The following is a 5,814-nucleotide window of genomic DNA, read 5'->3' as shown; positions in this document are numbered from 1 at the left end:
ACAGGGCACCTGGAAATCTGAAGCTTTGCTGTGCTTTTCCGTATTTCGCGATTTTCCCAACAGTGAGCGTTGATTTTTGTGTTTTTGTTTTCTTGCTTGTTTTATAACAAGGTCAAAATAATGTAAGCAAATATAAAAATAAATAAATAAATAATAAACTAAAGGCAACATAAAGTTACAAAGATAAGGCTGGGCTCCCAAGAGCTGCTCTCCCCAGAGCCCACCCCTGCTGGTCAGAGTCCACCCTGGGGAGGAAAGGCCACCCCGACGGCTCGGAGACAAGACCGGCAGCCTCTATGCCAGGAGACACAGGTCTGTGAGGGAGCAGAGGAGGCGGCTGTGTCTCTGGAGGGACCCCTCCTCCTGGAGGACCCCAGGCAGCTCACAGACCTTTCAGACCTAGACGGATCCTGTGGAGGGGGCTCATGGGTAAGAGATGCTGGATGAGCTTCCCAGGGCTGAGGGAAGGGCAGCTGGGACCAAAGGAGGGGAGGAGGCTGGGACCATCCCCATCCAGAGGCTCAGTCGGAAACTCCCAGAGCAGGGGTGGAGGAGAGGGCAGGGGTCAGGACCTTCAGCAGGACTTTATGAGCTCACACACTGGCACACCTCGCCCACAGACACAGCTCTGCACAGACCCAGAGATGTGTTACACTCACTCAGACACACACACACACACCGAGAGAACATGCATTTCTATCCATGTGCAGGAGGCAGGAACTTGGACCCCCACCCTCACCTCTGCACTCACCTCTTGCTGGGTGGGTTGTGTTCTTGCTGAGTGATGTGGGACAAGTAACTTCACTTCTCTGAACCCTAATTTCTTCATCTGCATTTGGGGTTAAAATATGTCTTGCTTGGCTGTTAGGACAGTGGAATATATTACTATCTAGTATAGGGCCTGCCATGTAATCGGTGTGAAATGAATGATTGTTATTTTCCCCATTATTATTGTCACTGGTAATGAGGGTAGCGTGCCAAGTCCTTCCTCAGCTTCACCCGGCCTCTTTCCCCCCACACAATGGCATCTGCCTCCAGTGCCCTCGGAAATCTTTAAAAGTGTGTTGATGTTGAGGACTCTTGGTGCAGAGGTGAAGCCCCCAGACCATCTCCTCCAACTCCTAGGGTCCCACGTGGGGAGGGATTGGGCTGGGACTTGAGAAGTTGGGCCCCTTCACCTTTCTCTACCCAGGACTCTCCTGTGTTTCTTTTTCTTTCTTTCTTCTCTTTTCTTATTTTTGAGACAGAGTCTCTCTCTGATGCCCAGGCTGGAGTGTAATGACGGATCTCGGCTCACTGCAACCTCTGCCTCCTGGGTTCAAGAGATTTTCCTGCCTCAGCCTCCTGAGAAGCTGGGGTTACAGACATATGCCACCACGCCCGGCTAATTTTTGTAATTTTAGTAGAGAGGGGATTTCACCATGTTGGTCAGGCTAGTCTCGAACTCCTGAACTTGTGATCCGCCGGTCTTGGCCTCCCAAAGTGCTGGGATTACAGGCGTCTCCTGTGTTTCTTAGGGATCTGAGAGGTGACTTCTTCCCTGATTTCTCCCCATAGGGCAAATCGGGCCCCATATGTGTCCGCCTCAGACCCGAGGACAAGACCAGCGGGACAAGCAGGTGAGAAGAGGGTGATGGAGAAGAGCTGGGGTTCCCCATAGGGCCAGCGAGGCTGGAAAGGGCCCAGGGTCTCTCTGGAGGGGACCGGCAAGAGGGGGGCCGGGCCCAGCCCAGTCACACCGCGGTCTGGAGATGGGGACTCCTGGGGGAAGTCTATAGACCCCACGCAGGACCTGGGGATGACGTCATGGGCAGTATAGCCATTGGGCGTTCCATATGCCAGTCAGAGCTGGCCAATGGGGCGGGCCACAAGCAGAGCTAGACACACTTCCAGCTTCTCAGATTCCTACCCCCTCGGCGGCAGTGGAGTCCCCAGAGATGCTGTAAAGACGCCCATCTCAGCAATGCCGGGGACAGGGAAAAGTACCAACCTGTAGTTCCTGACAATGAGGAATTCCTTAAATGGGCACTGCACACATTGAGCTTGTCTTCATTGTTAGAAACCACGCTGGGAGGCCGGGCGCGGTGGCTCACGCCTGTAATCCCAGCACTTTGGGAGGCCGAGGCAGGCGGATCACGAGGTTGAGAGATCGAGACAAGACTGACCAACAAGGTGAAACCCCGTCTCTACTAAAAATACAAAAATTGGCTGCGGGTGGTGGCACAAGCCTGTATTCCCAGCTACTCAGGAGACTGAGGCAGGAAAATCGCTTGAACCCGGGAGGCAGAGGTTGCAGTGAGCCGAGATGGTGCCACTGCACTCCAGCCTGGCGACAGAGTGAGACTCCGTCTGACAAAAAAAGAAAAGAAACCACGCTGGGGAAGGAGTTTCCTGATGCGGAAAATGCTGATAACGGGACCTTAGGTTAGAAACATGTAATGCAAAGCTGCATCTGACAGCAGCCAAGTGAGGAGTGTGGATTATTTGACAGGCAGAAGATGTAAAGGATGCACGTTTTCCACAGTTTTATGTCTACACACACCCACAAAAATTGTGAAAACTTCAAATATTATCAGTGTTATCTGTTTTAATTTTATTTTTTATATTTTATTGAATGTTCCGAAGTATTTTTCTTACAATGTGAATTTTTTTTTTTTTGAGATGGAGTCTTGCTCTGTTGCCCAGGCTGGAGTGCAATGGTGCAATCTTGGTTTACTGCAGCCCTCCCAGGTTCAAGCAGTTCTCCTGCCTCATTCCTCCCCAGTAGCTGGGATTACAGGTGCACACCACCACTCCTGGCTAATTTTTGTATTTTTAGTAGAGGTGGGGTTTCACCATATTCGTCAGGCTGGTCTCAAACTCCTGACCTCATGATCTGCCTGCATCGGCCTTCCAAAGTGTTGAGGTTACAGGCACGAGCCACTGTGCCAGGTCAATTTTTATAATCGGAAAAAAAGAAGTTAGAACAGTATGAAGTTAGTTCGGCGTTCATAATGCCACTTCTGGAACTTCTTCTCTGAGCTGCCTTCATGAATGTGCCCCAGATATCTCACCAAATCTATCCCTCATAATGAAAGTAGATAAAATAAAGGGGGAACAGAAGGAAGATAGGGAGGAAAAGCGTCTTCTCTCTGGCTGAAACCGAATCTGTGGAAGGGTGGACGGCCAGCCCAGCAGCTGCGGTGGTCACTGTCCCTAGGAACCACTCACTATGTGACACCCTCCCCCTAGGACTGTGGAAAAGGAAGCAGTGAGTAAAAGTTCACAAACAGTCAAGCTGGTGCCTGGTGCAAGGTGGGCACTGGGTGAGAGGCCCCTCCGTTCCCCTAATTAAGGCACCCTTTATGCCTTGGGGCAGCTGCCTGGATTCGACCTGGATCCTCCACTTGCTGGCCTGCGTGGTGCTGAGCAGCTCACCAGGGCTCGTCTGTGGCCTGGGTAGAGCCGGCCCTCTCGTGAGTCACTCTGAGGCCTGCAGAGAGACGACGGGCCCAAGTCCCAGTGCACAGCAGGTGCCAGCAGGTGTGTTGGCTTCTTAGGGCTTCCCTGTCAAATTCCCACAAATTTGGTGACTTAAAGCCACAGAAATTTATTCTGACATTATGAAGGCCAAATGTCCCAAATCATGGTGTCATTGGGCTGTCTCCCTCGGAAAGCACTGGGAAGACTTTTTGGCCTTTTCTAGCTTCTGCGGGCTGTGGCAGCAAAACCCCAACCTCTGCCTCTGCTGTCACGTGGCCTCCCTGTGTGTGTCGTGTGTTCAGCTTCCCTCATTGCATTAGGACACCAGTCATGGCACTCAGGGCCCACCTCATGCAGTATGGCCTCCTACTAGCTTGGCAACATCTGCAAAGACTAGTTCCAAAGAAAGCCACAGACATAGATACTGGGGGTTAGGACTTGAGCATATCACTTTGCAGGACAAGATTCAACCCACAACAACCCCATTATTAAGATGATGGGACCCTCTGATGTTTCCCGTGTCCATCTCCAGCCCCTCCCTCCTTCCCTTCTGGCTGGTCTTGAACTCCGACCTCAGGTGATCTACCCGCCTCAGCCTCCTAAAGTGCTGGGATTACAGGCGTGAGCCACCGCGCCCGACCCTATTATTTCTTTTTTTCTACTGATTTTGGATTTGCTTTGTTCTTGCTTTTCTAGTTTGAGATGCATTGTTGTTTATTTGAACTCTTTCTGGTTTTTCATGTAAACATTTATTGCTACAAACTTACCTCTTATATTTCATTTTCTCTGTCCTATAGTTTTTGGTATGTTGTGTTTCTATTTTCATTTGTTCAATGAATTTTTAAATTTCATTTTTAGCTTTGTCCTTCACCCATTGGTTGTTCAGAAGCATGTTGTTTAATTTTAATATATTTTTATAGTTTCTAATGTTCCTCTTGTTACTGGTTTTGAGTTGTATTCAACTAGAGTCAGGTAAGATACTTGACATTTTGGTAAATGATGCTCTGTTATTGGGTGCATATACATTTAACATATTCACCTCTTTAACAAAGTGGTAGAAGCCAGATACAGAGTAAATATTGTGAGTCCATTTATAGGAAGCTCCAGAATTAAAAAAAACTTGATAGTGATGGGAATCATATAAGTGATTGCTGCAAGTGAAACACTGACTAGGATAGAAAAATAAGAAAACTTGGAGGGATGAAAAAAATATTCCCTATCTTGATTGAGGACATAGTTACAGGGTGTTTACATTTGCCAAAACTAATTTAACTGTATGCTTACAATGGGTGCTTTTTATTATATGTAAGGTATGTCTCCATTAAGTTTATATTAACACTGTAGTAGATGTGAAAAATGCAATATAAAATAAATAAAAAATTTAAAAAAAAAGAAAAATGCAATATAATAGTGATGAATAGTAATAACTTCGGGTTGATTTGGGCGCGCTCTGTCTCCATGAAATCCGCTTTATTTTCTCACACTTTACCCACTGCACACTTTCGAAACACTTCTTGCTACTCAACAATATTTTCGTGGCCGCCCCACTAGGATACAGGCTCCCCGCAGGCAGAGTTCTTGCCGTTTTCTTCTCACCGCTGTTTCCCCCACGGCCTTTGGCTGTGCCCTGCCCATCTCTCACCTCCCGGCTCACCTGTCCCACCTGCCGCCCGCGGATCCTCACCCTCCCCGCTGGCTCAGCCCGGACCCCGCCAGGGTCTCCCCTGACCTTGGCGGGTGCCGCTCCAGGCTCTGCCTCACCCAGCCCAGACGCCCAGGCCGCTCTGCCCCATAGATGGGAGGCAACTGTGCAGGGTGTAGGGGCAGCGAAGGGCTGCGGCCGAGAGCCCTCCCCCGTCCTGGGGAGGGAGGGTGAGTGTGGGGGGAGGGGCAGCCCTGCAGATGTCAGAGACGGGGCGGGAGCAGCCCAGGTTTCCTCTGGTGAGGAGCCCTCCCCTTCCCTTTGCTCCTTCCATCCTCTGAGCAACCGCATGTTACAGACTGGCCCAGACCCCTGTGGGACTCTGCACCCACCGCGGGCCACACCGGGCTGTGCTCACAGAAACACACCGAATCCTCTCGACCACTCCATGCACTCGCTTGCCAGGGCTGCCTTGAGAAAGGAACACAGACCCAGTGGTTTCAACAAGGCCTTTGTTTTCCCGCTCTCCTGGAGAAGTCTGAGACCAAGCTGTGGTCCGCGTTGCTTCCTTCTGAGGCCTCTCCCTGGCTTGCGGGTGGCATCTTCTCCCTGTGTCCCACGTAGTCTTTCTCCTGAGTGTACTCATCACCCCTGCTTGCCTTCCTTCCCTCTTTCCCTCCCTTCCTTCCCTCTTTCCCTCCCTTCCTTCC

The sequence above is a fragment of the Piliocolobus tephrosceles genome, chromosome 21, assembly GCF_002776525.5.
Source record: "Piliocolobus tephrosceles isolate RC106 chromosome 21, ASM277652v3, whole genome shotgun sequence".
Lineage (NCBI taxonomy): Eukaryota > Metazoa > Chordata > Mammalia > Primates > Cercopithecidae > Piliocolobus > Piliocolobus tephrosceles.
Note: the sequence above shows the minus strand (reverse complement) of the source record.